The sequence below is a fragment of the Phocoena phocoena genome, chromosome 16 (genome assembly GCF_963924675.1).
Source record: "Phocoena phocoena chromosome 16, mPhoPho1.1, whole genome shotgun sequence".
Taxonomy (NCBI): domain Eukaryota; kingdom Metazoa; phylum Chordata; class Mammalia; order Artiodactyla; family Phocoenidae; genus Phocoena; species Phocoena phocoena.
In genome coordinates this window covers 62,032,555-62,054,100 of record NC_089234.1, presented here as the reverse complement: position 1 = coordinate 62,054,100, position 21,546 = coordinate 62,032,555, and positions in this window count along the sequence as shown.

Genomic DNA, 21,546 nt, shown 5'->3' with positions numbered 1-21,546 from the left:
CACCTAGGCTTCTTTCACAGGATGCCTCCAGCTCCAAAGAACCACACGCTCAGCCCTGAGCAAGGTGTTAGTGGAAGGAGGCCCAGCAGGCTCAGCTAGGACCTCCAAACCCGTGTCCAGGTGGAAGCCGGCCCAGCCAGCAGGAAGGGGCCTTGTAGGAGAGATGTGGGTTGTAGACCTGTGCTGACCATGGGACCGGGACAATATGCTCAGCCAGACGACTGTTAATTCCTTCTAAAGCTGGGGACTGTCTTGTTCATCGTGCTCTCCCTCCAGTACATTTCATGGTTGGGACCCAAAGTATCTTAGCTGAGTAAATTAATCAATGAATGGTACTGTGTCTGGACTTGCCTTAAGATAAGTATCACCTGGAGTGTATGTTAAACTACTGATTCCTGAGTCCCAATCCAGGCCTTTAGCATTCGAATTTGGAGAGAGCCCTTGGTAATCTGCATATTTAACCAGTACCCTTGTGATTCTTATCAGACAACTTTGAGAACCTGGGTGAGCTAGGGTCTAGTTGCAGTTTGGAACCCACCTCTCTGCGTTCAGTTTCCTCATCTGTAAACCATGAATGGAGATACTTCCTTCCATGAAGATTAAATAAAACAAATGCTAAAATGCTTTGCAAGCGCTTAAAACCTGCTGTTTTTGTAAAGCCTTAAGCATACAGATTATTATGGGTGCTCCGTGGTTGTCATTCAACTTCCCTAGCCTGGGGGCTTGCAGCCTGGGGCTTGTCAGTCCCAGCCGTCTGCATCAGACCCCTCCCCAGAGGCAGAAGGTGCCTTCACCCAGGTTATGAATATATAAGTAAAAAACAATGAGAGATTGTGGTCAGACAGAGGTATAGGGGTCAGCCTTCCCCCAAACCTACATGTCCTAGAATCCAGGGGGTCCCTGTTTAAACAGGGGCATTCAGAACGTAGTAGTCTTATCCACCAGGATTGGGGAAGGAACAAAACAGATGATCTCCTTCCCGTGCTGCACCAGAAGCTTCTTGAAATTAAGCTTTATTCATTCTGTGTCCCTCGTACTATGTGGCATATAGTAGGAGCTCAGTAAATATTTCAATTAAAATGACAAAATAACAGTAGCTAACGCTTATTGAGCACCTAATGCAGTAAGCATTCTGGTAATCACTGCATTGATTTTATTATCATCCCCACTTCGGGGATGAGAAAACAGAGGCTCAGAGGGAACCTGGTAACTTGCTCAAGGCCACACATTTACAAGTGAAAACAGCCAGTATGTGAAGGATACTGCTTGTTACCCAAACCCATGCCTATAGCCTTGTGGCTTCCCCATAGATGAGAGGATCGACATGGGCCTTGTCCTAAGACTTAAAAAAAAAAAAAACAACTCTCAAAGTCTTGCTTTTCCCAGGGTCCGGGAGCAGCAGACACAACTCATTTCTGATGTGTATTGGCCCAAAGCCCTGTGGGGACCTGCTCTCTGACCAGCAAGAGGGACTCTGTCAAAGCCCATTCATCACTGAACTTTCTCCAGCTGGGGCACTCTTCAGGACGGAGGCTAACAGTCATTCTTCTCATTTTTAAAAGGTCCTTGTTCATACAGGATCTGTTTCCTGCAAGAAGGACCAGAAGTGCCTCTTCCCAGGAGGGGAATGACACCTTCTCGATTCCCCTGCCCCAGACAGACTGACCGTCGGATTACCTGACCTGGGAGATAACCTTTCAGGGCCAACCCAGCTGGCTGGAGAGTGGGGAGCAAAGTCCCTCGAAGTTCTCGAATGCTTTCCATTGGACCGATCTGGACCCGTCCTCCACGTGAGCAACGATATGCAGGGTTAAGTGCTGGGGCTCTGAGGTCAGGCTGCCGGAAGGCAGACTCTGGATCCTTCTCTGTCGATACCTGGGCATATTATATCACTTACCATCTTGAAGCATTTGCTCCCTCAGCTGTAAAATGGAGATAAAGAATAGTATCTACTTGACAAGAATGCGGTAAGCAGTAAACGTGTGTAAAGTGGCGCTTGTTTATTCATGCATCGAACAAACCTGCTTATCTAGGAGTCTAAGGCAGGTTACCGGCAAGTGCTAGATGCTCAGGAAGTCAGGGCAGGAAGGCATTTCAGTTCCACACATATTTAATGAGCATTTCCTATATGCCAGTGTGACACTGGCTGTCTTCACATATATGTTAGCCTATAGAAGCCTATGTAATCCTGTTCACCCCTCCCTGAAGCTTGGTAAGGTATGAAAGACATTTTAGAGATGGGGAAACTGAGGAACAGAGGAATTAAATAGCATCATTATTTTGAAGGTGGAGGGCGTCTGATTTATCACGCTCCTCCCATGCCTGGCACAACTCCTGGCACACAGGAACTCAGTAAGGATTTGTCAGGTGATTGAATGAGGTCCATATTCCTGAACAGGTTCCCAGCACACCTCAGCCTTTCACATGCTGCTTCTCCATGCAGCCTCCTGCTGTTTCCACTTAATCTCCCTGGTAAACTCCTTCTCACCTGTCAAGACACAGCTTAAACACTGCTGCTTCCTCTACAAACCTGTCACTAGCTCCCTAGCAATTTGGCAGAGTCCTCTTCTAAGCAGAGTGCCGAGGTGCAGTTGTCCCAGCCCTCATGAGTAACTGCCATCAGACTGTGAGCTCCCTGGAAGTGCGGACGACTCCTGTCTCTGAAGCCCAAGCCCCTGCTCCCTAGCTGACCATTGCTTGCTCTGATCCTCAGCTTGATGCAGTCCCGCAAATGGCAGAGGCGGGACTAAGCCCAGGCTTCTGGCTTCCACCTCCAGTACTTGGTTCCCTTCCTGTACCCCTCACTGCTGGTCTTGGAGGGCCCATCTAGGTGCCTCTACTGGGCACACGTGGCTCTCTCTGTGATCTGGAGATAAGAGACCTCAGCCTTCCACTACAATCCCCTTGTACCCCAAATGCACTCTGGCCCCATGGAAACACTCATCCTTCTGCGAAGTTCAGAGCTGTTCTGGCTCTGCCCAGAATGATTTTTACCTCCTCTTCATTCACACAAAATACACCTATTTATCCCACAGAATCCAGCTCAAGGGTCTCCTCTTCCATGTGGTCTCCTTTCCCCTTCAGGCTCTGGTGCCTGGAGCCCCTAGGAGTTTTCCACCAGGAGCCTGCTGCTGGCTGGCTCTGTATTCTGCAGTGTTCGGCAAAGGGCCTGGCCTTGGTAGGTAGAGCTTGCAAATCTGCCTGCAGACCACCTTGACTGATCCACAATGCTCTGTCTGCTCCCAACAGTGTTTTGAAAGGTTTTTATTTAAATCACCAATACTGAAAGTTCATAAGATTTTGCAGAAAATAGTTTGTTTTCATCATTTAAGAAATGGAAAGGGCTAGGCCCTCATTTTAACAAAGCAAGCATTCCCTTAAGCTGAATAGGATCTGCTTCCTTTAGGCAGGGTCTGTTCTCTAAGGAGCGGCACAGTCCCCACCACTCCTTAACTTACGGCACCCATGTGCCTGGCCCTAAAGACAAATGAGTTTGAGACACTTGCTGTATATTGGATGAGAGTAAGACACTCCGGAATCAGTTTGGAAGTGCAGGCTCCGGATTAGCCCACCCCGTTGTCCTTCTCCAACTAACCCATGGATTGTGGGTACCTGGCCCAGGCTGGATGAAATAGAAATAATCTATTATTTAATAAGAACTTACCATGGGACTTCCCTGGTGGTCCAGTGGGTAAGACTCTGCACTCCTGATGCAGGGGACCTGGGATCGATCCCTGGTCAGAGAACTAGATCCCGTATGCATGCCACAGCTAAGAGTCCTCATGCCACAACTAAAAAGAAGATCCCATGTGCTGCAACTAAGACCCAGCACAGCCTAAATAAAGAAATAGTTCAAGTCACTTACTGGGCTTCCCTGGTGACGCAGTGCTTAAGAATCCGCCTGCCAATTCAGGGGACACGGGTTCCAGCCCTGGTCTGGGAAGATCCCACATGCCGTGGAGCAACTAAGCCCGTGAGCCACAACTACTGAGCCTGCGTGCCAGAACTACTGAAGCCCGTGCGCCTAGAGGCCATGCAGAGAAGCCACCGCAGTGAGAAGCCCGTGCACCACAACGAAGAGTAGCCCCCACTCGCCTCAACTAAAGAAAGCCTGCGTGCAGACCCAACGCAGTCAAAAATAAATAAATAAAAATAAAATTTAAAAAGTCAGTTATTAATAAGTACTTACCATAATGTGCTTGAATTATCTAATTTACCCTTCCTATCACTCCCATGAAGCAGACTGGATATTTACTTCCATTTTACAGGTGTGAAAACTGAGGCTCTGCGGAGTTAAGCCCTTTGCCCAGGATGGAATGCTTGCAAACAGTAAGGCTGCGATGGATACTCAATCATTCTCACTCTGGAAGCCAGACTGGATATTGCCATGTCCCCACATGGTCGTTTATTACCTTCCTTATGCAAGGGGCCTTTCCCCTGCCTAAATGGACCTCCTGCCCTCCATCACATCAGCCTGTTCATTTCCTCCACAGCACTTCCCTGGTTGGAAATTAAGTTGTTTACTTTGGTACTGTTTGTTTATTTTTTGTCTGTTCCCCTTCCCCAGCTCTGGGCTGTCAGCCAGACTCCTGTCTGTTCAGTTCACCACTGAAGCCCCATTGCTTAGCACAGTTCTCGATTCTAGGACTCAGTACGTATATGTTGAAGGAATACATTTAACCCAGTCCCTGGACTGGGGGACACAGAAGTAAGAAGGCAGGGATAGGGGAGTCCCTTCTCCTCCAGTGGCCACCAAAAGGCTATGAGCCCCACAGGTCACCAGCTTCCTCTCGTTTCAAGTTCTTCACTCTCCTGCACACATGTGGGGTACATAGTAGGTGCTCAGTAAGCGCTCAGTACACCTGCTTTGGCTTGCAGATGTCTCGACACCAGCAAGGAAATGCCTTCCTGGCGCTTGTGTCTCCTCGTGAACAAGATTCATATTATTGCACCTTCTGCGTGCATCGCTCATGCCACCCTCTCGCCTCCATCCTCTCCCCTGATCCTTGCAGGAGCTGAGGGACCTGAGCAGGGCTGGTCTCTCCCTCCCAGAGAATGACTGGCCCAAGATGGTAGAACTGGTAAGGGCCAGGCCTGTCTGACTCTAAATCTCTTGCTCCCTCCAGCTCCCTTGGCCAGACTCTCGTCCCAGCCCCTCCTGGGTGGAGCCGAGGCTCGACTTGTGCTTCCCACAGGGTCAGGAGGTGAAGGCTCAGCCTGCCCTGGGAAACAAACAGAGAGACCACCAGGAGGGTCCCTCTCTTCCCACCCAGAGGCTTCTCAGAGATTCCCGCAGCGCAGCCTGCCACCCCTGCCTTCGCCTTCCCACCCCCCACCCCCACTTCCCTTCCACAGAGAGTCACTGGTCCTGGAGTTGAGGGGGAGTTTGATGACCCAGCTGAGCCTGGGACTGGGAGAAAGCTCTGTGCCTGTGTACATGCGTGCGCGCATGTGTGCTCTGTGTGTGTGTGTGTGTGTGTGTGTGTGTGGAGGGCAAGGAAAAGAATCACTGCTAAGAACAAACCCTTAGGGGAGTGCTTCCTGTGGGGGTAAGGAGTGCTTGGGGAGCACTTACAGTGGACCAGGCACTGACTATGCTAAGAGGTTTATGTGCACTATTAGCTCAATGTCTCCCCAAACTGCTTGACCACAATAATCCCCTGGGGCACTTATTAAAAGTAAAGGGAGTCCCAAAAGTCATAGTGTACTATTTTTAGTGCTCTTTTAAGCTCTGATAGCCTCAAAAATATAAATGATAGAAACTTACAAAAACCATCCTTTGAAAGTTTAATTTTTTAAATTCCTTTTACACCTATTTAGCTTTGTGAATTTTAATTAATTAATTAATTTTTGGCTGCGTTGGGATTTCATTGCTGTGTGCTGTCTTTCTCTAGTTGCGGCCAGCAGGGGCTACTCTTCGTTGCAGTGCGCAATCTTCTCACTGCGGTGGCTTCTTTTGTTGCGGAGCATGGGTTCTAGGCACATAGGCTTCAGTAGTTGTGGCTCATGGGCTCTAGAGTGCAGGCTCAGTAGCGCATGGGCTTAGTTGCTCCGTGACATGTGGGATCTTTCCGGACAAGGGCTCGAACCCGTGTCCCCTGCATTGGCAGGCGGATTCTTAACCACTGCGCCACCAGGGAAGTCCCTAGTTTTGTGAATTTTTAATAATACATTTTTAATTAAAATTTTTTGTTTTAGTAAACATTTGCTATTTTTAAAAAACATTAAAATTAAAATTTCATTATGCAAAATTCAAAACAGTGGATGATTGTATAAACAAATAATGGCATATATCTGTACATTGGAGTACTACCTGACAATAAAAAGGAATGCACTATTGATAAATATAACAAGGATTAATCTTAAATAATGATGCTGAGTTAAACAAGCGGACAAAAGACAGTATATACTCTATGATTCCAATCATATAAAATTCTAGAAAATGCAAACTAATGTTTGCGGACAAGCAGATCAGTTGCAGAATGCGGATCAGTGGTTGTCTGGGAGGAGAGGGGAGAGGGAGGATTTAGCAGGAGAATTTGGGGGGTGATAAATATATTCATTATCTTTTTTTTTTTTTTTTTTTTTTGTGGTACGCGGGCCTCTCACTGTTGTGGCCTCGCCCGTTGTGGAGCACAGGCTCCGGATGCGCAGGCCCAGCGGCCATGGCCCAGCCGCTCCGCAGCACGTGGGATCCTCCCGGACCGGGGCACGAAGCCGTGTCCCCTGCATTGGCAGGCGGACTCTCAACCACTGCGTCACCAGGGAAGCCCAAATATGTTCATTATCTTGATTGTAGTGGCAGTTGTATACATGTGTCAAAGCGTACCAAAATGTACACTTTATTTGCAGCTGTTGTGTGTCAGTTATACTTTACTAAAGCTGTAAAAATGAACATAAATACAATAAACTTTTAAAATATAAGAATTACTATCAAAAATTCATATAACTAAATAAACAAAAAAATTTATTTATATTTTTAATTTTTTTTATTTTCCCAAATTTCTTACCGTTTAACAAAAGAAATTTAGATAAACTTTGTGTTCTTTGTAGGTTTGTAGCATTTATACTTCTGAAATAGAACTATACTTAATAGAATATTAAGTATATTCGACTAAATATTAAGTACGTTCTAATAAATAGTATATTCTTCTGTACTTCTACTACAGCTTAAGAAGGCACTAAACTTTAAGGACACCAAAGTCTCATAGGTCTATGGGCTCAGTAGGCCTGGAATGGGACCCAGGAATCCCTGCCCTTCTAGACAGCCTTGTCAGGTAAGATGGAAAACACAGCATCAACTCTTTCTCTTTTCTTCCCTCTCTGTCTTTCTACAGACACACAAGGTAGATGCTTCTGCTGGCTTCTTTCTACAGCTGTGGAGTCTGAGGCTCGGAGAGGCTGGGCAACTTGCCCAAGGTCATGCAGTTAATTGATAGCAGGGCTGGGATTTGGGGCCAGGCAGTCTGACTCCAAAGCCTGCTTGTGGGGTAACTCACGAGGGGGACTTGTATTTCCAACTCTCCCACCCCCACCCCGGCGCAAGCCCTGTGCCCTGTTAGTCATTGACTTCAGGGCTAGAGGGATCCCAGGCTGGTGCATCCCCCATTCACATCAAAGAACCCCAGACTTCAAAGGCAGCTTGAAGGGAGATGCACATACCTGGCTGGGTATGCAGGGAAGCCCTGGAGAGCTAATATGATTAACCAGAGACCCAGTGGGGCAGGAAGAGTTTTCATGAAGCAGCTAACTCAGTGGAAGCAGTTTGAATCCATTCTCACCCACCATTCACCCTCAGAGCCTTGCATTCTATGGCTACTGGCAGAACCTCCAGACACCTGGGAATTGGGGGTGAGGGGAGGGCTGAGCCAAACCCGTGTCCATTTCATAGATGGAAAAACATGTTGAAAGCCAGCTGTTACCTTTGTGCGGGGCATAGCGCTGAGCGTTTTGGACACATGCCTTATGCACAGCTCGAAGGAGCTCCTTTCACACTGTATTCTATAGGTACAATGATTCCCGTTTTACCGATGAGAAAACTGAGGGCTGGATTGCTTAAACACTTGCCCAGGGTCAAGCTGGTGCTAAACAGCTAAGCTGGATTGGAGTCCAGGTCTGTTTTGACCCTAACCTTCATTCTATCTCCTTTGCTGTTTCAGAGCCAGAGGATCAGGGTTATGAGGCTTGCAGGAGGCTGTGCTTCCTCAGCTCCAGTCTTGGCCACACTGGCTTCCCTCCCTGGGAGACGCCAGCCCAGCCCCCTTCCCAGCCTACTCCTGGCTCTCTTCATTCTTGCCCTCCCCACTCCCACCCCAGCCCTCAGCTCCCCTTTTACATCCTCCCTGTGGACTACACCCCTAAGAACTGTGTTCCTCCCCCACTTGTAAGAGGGCGCTGCCCTGCTGGGGAGTCCAGCGAAGGAAATTCCCAAAGAGCAGGGCGGTGAGGGGGAGAGGGTATTGGCCTGAATTAGTACCAGTTAGATTGGCATGCGGGAGGGAAGGGGGTGAGGACATCTAGGGCCTCCTCTCAGCTCAACCCACACCAGCATGTGACCTTGGCCAAGCCGCGTGGCCTCGTTGAGCCTCAGTTTCTGCATCTGGTATTGTCCCCAGATCTGTCCCCCACTTGGCTATCCTGGACTTGGTGGAGATCTGAGACCAGTGAGTGAAGGTGTTTCCTAGCATTCAGGTCCTGCACATGTGGGCTTTGCAGCTTCTTCCTCCTCTGTTCATCCCAACCAGTTGATGAAATGTTAACAAAATTTTTCCACTTAGTTCCTTGTATTGTGCTTTTCTGTGTACAGAATTAATGTATATTCACTGTAGAAAATTTACTGCATAACGGTACATAGAGGAAAAGAAAAATCCCCTCTAATTCTGCAATCCATATGTAACCGTGGTTAGCATTTTGGAGTATGTCCTTCCTATCCCCCTTCCCCCGGGGCATTTATGTGCACTTGCATCTCTTACTTAGAACAATCACACTGTGTGAACTGTTCTGTAAACGCTTCTTTCATGTAACCTGAACATCCTTCCAGGCCAATAAGCACCCTTCACCACTATCTAAGAATAAATGTTGCTTATTTTAAGAGACCCCTCCTCCAGGAAGCTAGCTGAGATTTCTGCAGTCCAATCAGCCCTCTCTCAGGACCCTTATATCATGCCCCCTATTACCCACCTCCTCTTAGACTATGAACTTTTAGGGGACAGAAGTCTCCTCTGCACCCCTGCACTCAGTGCCCTGTGTACAATAGATGCTAATTAAGGGGGATGAAAAAGTACTTTTCTTATAGAGCTTGCTTTCCCCAGGCAGGTTGATTGTTGTCATCGGGAGGTGACGGAGGCAAAGGAAAGGAACACTCATGGAAGCCGTGCCCTTCAGCGTGCATGCCTGCCTCTGGCTTTGCTCTCTTGTTTGTGGAGAGGAGTCCTAAAGGGATGTACGCAGGGCGGTGCCCAGTTCCGCCAGCCTCGTCAGGCCGCTGTGCCAGCCTCGTCAGGCCGCTGCGCCCGCCTTCTTGGGAAAGCGCTCGGAGGGCGACCCGGGCGACTCGGCCGCCAGCACGCAGAAGGAGCAGAGTCGGCTGTGGCGCCAGAGGAAACTGGAGGCGGCAGTGAGTGGCCTGGAGCCCTGTCGTGGGTCCCCAGCACGGCAGCGGCGGGGTGTCTCCTCCCCAGGCCCCGGTGGGTGTGAGCGCTGCAGGTCTTGCCCGTGTGTCACTATGCCCACGACTTGGTGCTGCACCTCGGGCAGCTCCCCCGCCCTGGGGGTCTTGCCACTTGGTCCCGGACTGGAGCCCCGAGAAAGAGGGACCCTCTGGAGTGAGCACCCAACCTGGACGTAGTGGTCAGGGGTCTGGGTCAGCTGGATGTGTTCCCCTCCCGTCTATCCTGTCCCCACCCTGGGCCTACTCTGTAAGCTGGGGCCTCAGGAGGATGTTATGGCGCAGGGCCGTCTGCAGAGCCCCGACTTGGTGCCAGGCTGGCTCTGGGGTGCAGGTGGGATAGGTGGGGTGGGTGACCACCACCTTTCTGTGCTCCCCAGCGCTTCTGCCCCTGGACTTACAGAGGGCAGAGCCCCCCACCCCTACCCCCAGGGGAGCCCAGTCCGCAATAGCCACTGTCACAGTTTGTCAGAGCTCACCCGCGACCCTTTGCACAGTTATCTCATTTAGTGCTCACAAGTCTGCACGGTGGGTGCTGAGAGCTGATGTCAGTTGCTTCAGGCGAGGGCAGCCACAGGTGGAGGTTAGTTACCTTGAGGCTAATGAAGGGTAAGTTTCACGCACCTCCAAGGTCCCCAGCTCTAATTTGTATTTGTATTTTTGTGTTCTTTCCTTCAAACCCCCTGTCCCAACAGTATGAGGCTCGGGCCCCATAACAAGTGATCTTTCCTGGGTACCTGGCCTCGTCTGCTGTTCCCTGCCACACTGCCCAGGGTGGGGGATTGCCAGAGCCGGGCAGTGCAGGCCTGGCAGGGAGGGAAGGGCGTGCACACCCGTCCGGGTCCCACATGACCTCTGCACCATTCTTGGCTTCCCATGACTCCAAACAGCCTGCCAACCACCCGGCTCCCCACCCCCCTAAGGAGCCAGCTTGGGCAGAGCCCTAGTGTAACCTTGGGCCCCGCTCTGGGGCTCAGTTTCCCTCATCAGAGAAAGGGGTGGTTGTTACAGGGGTGACTACAGAAGCCAGGGTGAAAGTGGAAGGGCAGCAGAAGAAAGAGGCTCTGGAAAGCTGCGGGGTCCTGCAGCCCTGCCTGTGTCCTCCGTGCTCTCCCACCCGCCATGCTCCGGACCAGTTCCCATCAGAGCACTCCCACCATGCCCCGTAAAGACACCCCGTCTTTACAGCCACACACCCCAGTCCCCTTCCAGCTGCGCATCTTCTCGAATTGTCATCGATGGTGCTGCCTTCCCACACTCCCTGCCTCCTGGTCACTCTTCACCTCTGAGAGCGTCTCCCCCGCGCCCACCATGGACACTGCCCTGGCTTGGGTTGTGGGACACTTATGTTGCCAAATTGCTTTAGTGCTGCCTGACCTCAAGGCAGCTTTTGACACAGTTGAAACACTCTCCTACCCCTTGACTTTGGTGCCACCAAGCTTCCCTCCCACCCCACCCCCCGGCCACGCCTGCTCAGTCCTCTGTCCTCTTGGCCTCCTTCCCGTTCTCTAGTGCCCCCCACCCACTCGGCACTGATGGCTCCCTCCCCTCCCTCTACATCCTTCTTCTGGAGGGTCTTGCCCTCCTAAGGCTTAAACCCCACCCGATGCAGATGGTGCCCTGCCTTTCTCTATGTCTGAGTCCAGGACCCACATCCACCACCCACCTGTGCATCTCCCTTGGGCTCCCTCATGGGCTTCTCCAGCTCCCTTCCCGTCCAGGACTGAGCTCTTCATGTGCTCCTCACGCAGTGCTCCCACTTCACTCAAGTCCCTACCTCTACTCAAGCCAGACACCCTGATTCCCTCCTCTCCCCAACATCCCAACATCCAATCCAACACTAGCCCCACCGATCCTGCTTTTAAAATCATTCTCTAGAATCCATCTGTCCCTCTCCATCTCCTCTGTCATCACCCTGGTCCCAGCCACCATTTGCTCTGCACTGGCCTCCTGGCTGGTCCCCACAATCCATTCCTCCCAGGAGCGGCAGCCGTGGGTGGGATTGCAGCACTTCCCTCGTTGAAACCCTCAGAGCTCCCCTTGCCTCGGGATCAAATGCAAGCTCCGGAAGCCCGGGCCCTGTGCCTCATGCCTCACTGTCCTCCACCTGCAGCAGGCTTCCACCTTCTTTCAGTTCCTGGAATCTGGTGAGCTTGTTCCCACCTCAGGGCCTTTGCCCTTGCTGTCCCCTCTGCCCAAATGCCCTTTCTCCCACTCTGCCTGGCAAACATCTACTAGCCTTCAAGTCTTTGCTTACATATAACCTCCTTGGAGAGACCTTCCCCCAGCACGCTGTTGGAAGGGGACCCCCTCACAGTCCCTCAGAGCACGTATTGTCAGCTGTGGTTACATCTTTGCTCGGGGGCTGTTGGTTCATGTTTGCCCCCCACCCCCAGCAGACTGTAAGTGCCACAAAGTCTGTTGGGTTTACTGTCTGTATTGCTCTGCACCCCTGCACTGAGCATGGTGCTAGGCACACGGAGAGCACCCGGGAAACACCTGTTGTGAAGGAGAGGAGTCTCCTGCTGCCATCTGTCCAGCAGGTGGCCTCCCAGGGCAGAACTTCATCGGTCCTCTGATTCCAGGACAGCTCCCACTGCGGCCCCACAGCCCCCAGTTGGAGATCCAAGCAGCAGGTGCAGGAGTCAGGCTCCCCTCTCACGTCTTCCTGCCCCACAGAGCCCTCTGTACTCCGCTCTACTCTTTGAGACTTGGGGCTCCGCATCGTGGTTATGTTTACCGGCATCTCCTGCAGGGGGCTAGAGGCAACTTGAAGCCGGAGGCCAGATCAGACCCGTTTCTTTTTCCTTGGTGCCTGTGCAGAGCTCAGAAAACTGAATGACCAGTGGGAAAACCAAATGACTCAGTCCCGTGGAGAGGCTCTGTTCCTTATCATTAAGGCTTTGGTGCCTGATTGCTTGGGTTCTAATCCTCGCTCTACTGCTTACTAGTTGTGAGACTCTGGGCAAGTTACATAACCACTGTGTGCCTCACTTTCCTCCTCTGTAAAAGTGGAATAGTTCCTGTCTCATAGGGTTGTGGTGAGACTAGAATGAGGAAATACACAAGTATCTAGCATGGTACCTGGGTGTAGTAAATACTCAGTGAATGACAGCTTTTACTACTGAACAATTCTTTACCCCCTATGGGAATCCCCATTCCAGATGTGGGAGAGACTGTCCGTGCTTGTGCATGGCACACACACACACACACACACACACACACACACACACACACACGGAAAAACACAGGAACAACACGTACCTCTCCCAGCTGTGGGCTCAGGCAGGCCAAGGTGCCTCCTTTTCCAGGACAAGGGAGGCCAGCAGATGCCCAATTGCCTTCCTGGCACTGTGTCTCCTGCATTCAGTGCCAGTGGCTTGGCAGGACAGTTGCCATGGCAGCAAGTGACCAGGCCTGCAGACAGGGACAGTGGCTGGCTTTTGCTGAGCTCTCTGTCTCTTTAGAAGGGGTGATTTCCTGCCGAGGCACAGGCCCTCCTGCTGCCCAGACACTTAGCTGGCATGGGCAGCCTTGGCCACACCCAGAGCCCACCAGTCTCCCTACCCTGGGAACTGGGAGGCTGAGCCAGCCACTTACTCTGGGCGTTCCCTCAGAAGCCCTGGTGAGTTCAGATTGGGCCTGGCACCTCGTAGGCCTGTCTTGTTTGTTTTTGGGGTGAATGAAAGGACAAAAAATGAATTCCCTCTCACCACTTTGAAGAGTAAAATTTTGAGACATAATCTGACCTTCTCTAGAAATGGCCTGCTCATCCCACAAATATTTATTTAGTACCTACTGTGTGCCAGCCATTGCTCTAGGTGGAGCCAAGATTTGAACCCAGCTAGACACCTTCCTGCTCTCAGGGAACTGACATCCTAGTAGGGGGAGAAAAAAATAAACAAACAAACAGCCAGAACAAAGAAAGTATCAGATAGTGATGGGTGCTGTGTAGAGAATTAGGGTGACGGAATAGTGAGAGAATGAGGGACTGCTTCAGGTGGAGGCGGCAGGGAAGGCCTCTCCGAGGAGGTGGCAGGTAAGCAAAGACCTAAGTGGAGGGAAGGAAAGATCTGGAGGAAGAGCATCTTAGGAAGAGGGATCAGCAAGTGCAAACACCCCGAGGAGGGACCACAACTGGCCAGTTTGAGGAACTGAAAGAAGTTAGTCTGGAACTTAGTGGGCAAAGGGGATGATGAAAATAATGCATAAAGTGCACTGATTTTAAAGTCATAATCTGATGAATTTTCACAGCTGTATTCGTCTATGTAACATATCCAGATCAAGATATAGAACATCCCCAGTGCCCCAGAAGGTTCCCTCAGGCCCCCTCCCAGTCAATGTCCCCCCTCACCCAGAGGTGACTACCCTTCTGCCCTCAGTCCTCATAGGCTAGTTTTACCTGTCCTAGGAGTTTGTCTAAATGATGGAATCTTACACTAAATTTTCATTTGGATCTAGCTCTTTTCGTCCATGATGTTGGTGAATTGGTAGTTCACTCATTTTAGTTGCTAGGAAGTATTTCATTAAGACACTGCACCACAATTTGTTTTTGTTTTTTTGTAATAATTTTTTAATAGATTTATTTATTTTTGGCTGCATTGGGTCTTCGTTGCTGTGCGCGGGCTTTCTCTAGTTGCGGTGCGCGGGCTTCTCATTGCGGTGGCTTCTCTTGTTGCGGAGCACGGGCTCTAGGCATGCGGACTTCAGTAGTTGTGGCACGCGGACTCAGTAGTTGTGGCTCGCGGGCTTAGTTGCTCCGCGGCATGTGGGATCTTCCCGGACCAGGGATTGAACCCATGTCCCCTGCATTGGCAGGCAGATTCTTAACCACTGCGCCACCAGCGAAGTCCCCTGTACCAGAGTTTGTTCATCCATTCTTCTCTTGATGGACCTTTGAGTTGTTTACATATTTTGGGCTATTCTGAATAATGCTGCTAGGAACATTCTTGTAGATAGCATGCCAGCATGCCCGAAAAGATATTATACATGTGCTTTTAGGTATGATATATACACCAGTGAAGGATCAGCAAGCTCTACCCTTTCATTCTGCAGGTGGAGAAACAGGCCCAGAGAAGGGAATGGACTTGCCCCCAGGTTACCCAGGCAATCAGTGGGTGAGGGGGGATGCTGCTGACCATTTTTGCACCACTTGTGCTAGGCAGAAGGCCCTGGGTCCCTAGGAGGGAAGAGTAAAAAAAAGAAAATTTTTGAGCACCTACTGCATTTCAGGCCCTTCATAGGTATTATATCATTTGTGCTAATCCTCAAAGGATACCACCAATTAGGCATTATTATGCCCATTTTACAGATGGGGGGCCTAGTCTAAGAAGCATATTTATAGAGACGGAATCAGGACTCAGGCAGGCCTGTCTGATTCTAAAGCCTGACCCCTCCATGACATGCTGCCACCCCGGGGATTGAAGGCTCCATGTGCCAGGGCTGCAAAGGCGGAGTGTAGAACCTGTGGGGAAATGAGAAACTTGAGAGGCTCCTCACCTTAGCAGGTCCCCAGGCAGGATGGGAAGCAGCTGGGAGAAATAGCCTAGGTATTCTGTTTTAAACTGCAGCCAGACCCCAACTGGCCTGCATTTCCCTTCTGAGGACAGCTCAGGGCTGGGTCTGCTCAGTGGGCCTTGTGGTTAACTTGCTGTGTGACCTTGGGCCAGGCACTGCCTCTCGGTGCCTCTGGTACCTTCTAGCTCTGACCTGGGGTTGGGACTGGGGGTCTCCAGGCCTTCACTGGCCTGGCAGGTGCCCTTTGCACCAGGGCTGCCACTGGGGAGGCTGGTGGGGAGAGGCGGCTTTGGGATTCCCAGGACCGCTCCATGGGGCTGGTGTGAGGTCTCCGCCTCCCAGACAGTGGTCTTCCTACTCAGAGCACTTTGGCCACTTGGGACTTCTTGGTGAGGTCTTTTGTGTCGGGGGGAGGGGCAGTTATTTTCTCCCTTCTGTGGGGTGTTTTTTAAAATTAATTTTTTTTTTTTTAATTTTTATTGATTTATTTTTGGCTGCGTTGGGTCTTTATTGCTGCCCGTGGGCTTCCTCTAGTTGTGGCAAGCGGGGGCTACTCTTCGGTGTGGTGTGTGGGCTTCTCATTGCGGTGGCTTCTCTTGTTGCAGAGAATGGGCTCTAGGCATGTGGGCTTCAGTAGTTGTGGCACGTGGGCTCAGTAGTTATGGCTCACAGGATCTAGAGCACAGGCTCAGTAGCTGTGGCTCATGGGCTTAGTTGCTCTGCGGCATGTGGAATCTTCCCGGACCAGGGCTTGAACCCGTGTCCCCTGCATTGGCAGGTGGATTCTTAATCACTGTACCACCAGGGAAGCCCTTAAAATTAATTTTTATTGGAGTATAGTTGCTTTAAAATGTTGTGTTAGTGTCTACTGCACAGCAAAATGAATCAGCCACGCACATACATACAACCCCTCCTTTTTGGATTTCCCTCCCATTTAGGTCGGGTTTTTTTTTTTATTATTATTGTGGTAAAATATACATAACAAAGAATTGACCATTTTAACCACTTTTAAGTGGACAGTTCAGTGGCATTAGGTGCATTCACATTGCTGTGCAGCCATCACCACCGTCCATCTCTAGGACTTTTTCATCTTCCCCAAACGAAACGCCATACCCATTAAACACTAACTTTTTTTTTTTTTTTTTCGGTATGCGGGCCTCTCACTGTTGTGGCCTCTCCCGTTGCGGAGCACAGGCTCCAGATGCGCAAGCTCAGCGGCCATGGCTCACGGGCCCAGTTGCTCCGCGGCATGTGGGATCTTCCCGGACCGGGGCACGAACCCGTGTCCCCCGCATTGACAGGCAGACTCTCAACCACTGCACCACCAGGGAACCCCAAACACTAACTTTTTGAATAGTGGTTTTTGGAGGCGGGGGTAGGAGGTTGCTGTCCCTGAGTGACCAGGGGGAAGCTGTGAGAGGAAGTAAGAGAATGTGGAACAAACTAGTGAGGAAGGTAGGGATTTGTGGCAGAAACTGGGGCCCCTGAGCAGGGAGACTTAGCCCGCTCCCCTCCAAGACCCTGTCCTGGGCTGTCCTGATCCCCTGCTCCGGGCTCTTTATTTCCTTCCCACCGGCCTCTGGCTGCCTGCCCCAGCCCCATCCTGGCCTCTCCCTCTCTCTCCCTACAGAATAGTGAGCATTTTTAACCGCTTCACTGCTTCACTGCCAGCAGCAGCTAGAGATTTGAAGGGGGGCGGCGACAGGCTGGGAGGTGCGTGGAGGCTGCAGAAGGAGACTTGTCTGCAGGTTTCTGAATGTCACATGTCAGATAGGTGTGAAGTCAGAGCCGGGAGACCAGATCCCTGGGGGTAGGGAGGTGCTGAGTGGTGAGAGAGAAGGGTTTCATTCTCTTCTCCACCCCCTTGGGAAAGAGCTCCCTGGGGGACCTGGAGGTGGAATAACAGTTAAGGCCTTTTCCGGTCTTGGAAGTTCTCACGGGTCTTGGAAGCTCCCACAGGGCTTTGAAAGCCCAGGGGTTGTTTAGCTGGAGAAGTCTGCAGGCAGGGTAGGAGACGGTATTTCTCAAGTATTTGAAAGGAAGAGGTATGTACCTGTGCGCTGGTGGTCCCAGGGTGGTGGGGACAGGACCAGCTGGGGACTGAGGACAGTGGCTGGGAAGTGGAGGTCAGATTCATGTTAGGAGGAAAAAGACAGTTCTGCAGAGAAGTCTCCCTAGGAGGTGAGCTCCCATCCCGGGGGGTGATTAAAGTCAGGTAGCACTTTGGCTGAACTCAAGGGCTCTGAGGTCAGAGATGTCTGAGGGACATGGGGCAAGTTCCTCAACCTCTCTGTGCCTAGGTTTCTTCATTCAAAAAATGAGGATAGTAGCGGAATATGCTTTTCAAAACTGAGGAATGGGATTATGGATCTGAAGTCTAATACAGTCCCTGGCACTTAGAAAGCACCCAGTAAATGATCGGACTACAGTGGGGAGCACTCTTGGGTGAGGTGGGGAGTTGGGTTAAATTCTTGCAAAGAGCCCCTCGGCCCTGAGGTTCCATGGAAGGAGAACCATGGGGTTCGTTCTGACAGTGCACCAGACTCGTCTGAAGTTTGTCACTTACCACCAAATGGGCAATCTGTCCGCCTATCCACCATAGATGAGGTACCTGTGTTTATGTGCAAGGCAAGAGTTATTTATCTCATTTTACAGATGGGAAGACTGAGGCCCAGAGAGTTTCCTTTAATTGCCCAGTTTAGGCATGGTGAGGCAGGATCTAGATTAGGGCTTGAATCTCCAGAAGCCTGGTCAGGGGCTCTGTCCAAACAGTCCGTCTGGTCATGGCCTTTATCAAGCCCATGGCCTCTTGGTTTTCTGCTCAGTTAGAGGGGTTGCCTGACTGTCTTGATGGAAAAAAGGTGGGATGAGGGGTACCAGGCAAGGTGAAGGAAGCTTCTTTTCCCCAGGGCCTAAATGTGGACCCCCTTTCCCTGCTTTTGCCCCAGGAGGGGTCCCTGCCCAGGGCTTCTTGTGGACCTGCTACAGTGAGCAGGTCACAGCAGGCTTTGGTGTCAGGAGAGCCTTCCGCAGAGGAGTGACTTCACCACTCCAAGCCTCAGGGCTCTGGGATGTGGGAGTGGCACCTGCTTCTCAGGTTGGCTGAAGATAGCCAGCACAGTAATTTGGAGAAAGCCCTTTGTAATCCAAAAGCAGGCCTTGAGTCCAAGCTTGGTGTATGTAGGTACTCAGGACTTGAATTTCTTCCTTGTTTCCTCTGCCCGAGACCACCTCTCTTACAGTGGAAGCGGCTGTCCTGCAGCATTTGGAGGTTTGGCCTGGCCAATTATACAGGCATTTATTAAGCTCCTAGTATATGCTGTGCCCTCGGCTGGAACACAGCAGTGAACAGTACATATTTCCCTGCCCTCCAGGAGCTCAGAGGTAACAGTACATATTTCCCTGCCTAGTGGTGGAGGGACACTCAAGCCAATGGATCATGCCAGGGGTGGCAGCCTTGAGGTGTGCTCTTCTGAGCTCCCTTGCAGAGAACTTGTTGCAGGATGCAGTTAGCTGACTGCCTTCAGCTGCCCCACCTTTGGGATCCACTGCTGCGTTCACACGGAGGCCACCACCTCCCTGGGCTCCTGGCCAGTGGCTGAGCCCAGCGCGGGTACTAGAGCTGGGCCACATCTGCCAGACGCAGGGCTCCTCTAGTGGGCAGTCTTTCTTCGGGTTTTCCTCTTGGCCTGGCTGAGATGTTTTCAGGGCTGCCCTGGGCCTGGGGCTCTTCCTCTTAACCCTCCTTCCTTCCCCATCCTTGTACAGGTGTCAGACCTGCAACATGGTGTGAAGGCTCTCCCCACTCATTCCTACCTCCTCGCCCCTTGTCTTTCACTGGCATTTTCCCCAATAAACCAACTGCACTGCTAACTTTGCCTTTCCAGAGAACATAACTGACACGCGCTGTGGAGGGACACATACCCTGACCCAGGCCTGGTTATGCAGAGCATAGTCTCGCTGACCACACTTTAGACGACAGATGTCTCGCTCGGTCGCTGGAGCACAGGGGCAGGCTGAGCTTTTGTTGTGGGTAGAAAAGCAGATCTTTGAAGTCAGGCTGCCTGGTGTGAATCCCAGCTTGGCCCCTTACCAGCTGTGTGCCCTGGGGTGGGTTAGTGCATCTCCCTGAGCCTCATTTTCCTCATCTGCTAAGGAGGATAAGACGGCTCCTGCCTCATGGGGCAGGGGTGAGGCTTCAGTGAGTTAATGCATGTGAACTGTGGCACAGAGTAGACACTCAGTGTCTCCCTTCCCCTGTAGGAGGGAAGACCTTGCAGGGGAGGGGACGAGATGCCATCTCTGAATCTGTGCCTCTGGCCTCAGAAAGCACCCTGGATTTGGGGGGCTATCTGTGTCCTTCTGAGCCTTGGCCAGCACACTCTTAAGAGGAGTTGGCATCACCTGGTCCCCTGCCAGCCGCAGGTGGGAACACTACACCCTGGGCTGGGCTGGGGGCAGGCCAGAATCTTGGTACAGAAGCAGGCTGCTAAGAGTCAGATTGGCCCTTTGCAGAAGAGGGCCTTGGAGTCACTTGGACCAGTGGTTCCCAAACACCAGATACTTGACTATTGCCTTAGAACCACCCAGGGGGCTTTCCCAGGCTCCAGCCCTGGAGATTCTGGCTTAGGAGGGCTGGAGTGGAGCCTGGGAATCTGTGGTCGAATCCCTCCTGCTGGTGATTCAAATGCACACATAGGCCAGCTGGGAACAGTTGTCCAGTCCCGGCCCCAGGTTTACCCCTAACTGCCAGGACAGTGAATGCCTGTCTCAGACGGCCTGGGGAGGGGAGGCGCCGGGAGAGGCCTTCCCAGCCAGCAGGTCTTTAGTGGCCTGCAGTTTACGTGAACGTGCCTGGCGTGCCATTATGCTTCTGAGTTTGTTTTGGAAAGGAAGGGACTCTAATGAGCTGGGCTGTTTCTCTGTGGCTTTGAGCTGCTTCTGCCCATGGCTGGGTGCCTCCAAGACAACAAAGGGAATGGGGGGTGGTGTCTGTCCCTTCTGAGAAGCCTAGCTCTAGGCCATTAGGACAAAGAAGGAGACTGGGTCAGGTGTGAGTTCCTCGTCTCTGGGAACAGTCAAGCAGAGGCAGGGACCACAACCCCTCAGAGACTTCATACAGGGAATCCCTCTAGGTCTGCCAGGGTGCTCTGTCTGACCTCTTAGACTTCATTTCTTTAAGATGTGTTTACTGCATCCATCACATTCTGATGGAGGTTGGGGTGAAATTGTGTAATGTCTGCGGGTTGCTTTAAAATACTCCAGAAAGAAAACCAAAAGAGAAAAAAAAGATAACAGTAGATGAAGCAAGAGTGGCAAAATCTTGATAATTGTCATATCTGATAATGGGTATATAGCGTCGATTATGCTATTCTCTACTTTTGTGCATATATAAAGTGTTCAAAATAAAAATTAAAAATTAAAGTTATTAGGAAATTCCCTGGCGGTCCAGTGCTTAGGACTCTTAGCTCTCACTGCCAAGGGCCAGGGTTCAATCCCTGGTCGGGTAACTAAGATCCCACATGCCTCGTGGCATGGCCAAAAAAAAAAAGACAGTTATTCGAATATATCATAGATGCATAGGGTAAAAAAAGCCAACTGTACAAAAGGATAGTGAGAGGAGGGCAAGCCCAATTCCCCTCCCCAAGCTTCCTGCTTCCCCTCCCCAGGCCTCATTTATCTTCTGAGGGCTAAGCCCTCTTCCCAGCATCTTCTGTAGCCTTCCAGAGACTGACCCTGTGTATACAAGCCTATCAGTTGATTATTATCATTTAAAAGTAGATAACACATCCACATGGAACAAAATTCAAATGCACAAGAAGGTATGCAGTGAGAAGTTTCCATCCAGCCACCCGGTTTCCTGGAGGCAACTAAAACCACTGGTTTCTTACCTGTTCTTCAGAGACATTTAATGTACAGTTTACCCTTGAACATCGCGGGGGTTAGGGGTGCCCACCTCCGTGCAGTCAAAAATCTGCGTGTAATTTAATTTATAGCTGGCCCCTGGCGGTATCTCCCGTTCTGCATCCCCAGATTCAACCAACCGTGAATCTTGTAGTATTGTAGTAAAAAAAATTGTGTATAAGTCGCCCCCTGCAGTTCAAACCTGTGTTATTCAAGGGTCAACTGTATTCTGTGCATGTATGTATATATAAGCAACCCTCCACATCCAGTTTCCACATCAGCTGATACCCACTGTACGTACAGCTCATACAGCTGTACTACTATATAAAGGACTTGAGCATCTGCAGATTTTGGTATCCATGGGCGTCCTGGAACCAATCCCCCAGTGGATATTGAGGGACTATATCTATACAGCTTCTAAAGTGCTAGAATATTAGAGACCTGTCCTGGAATTTCCT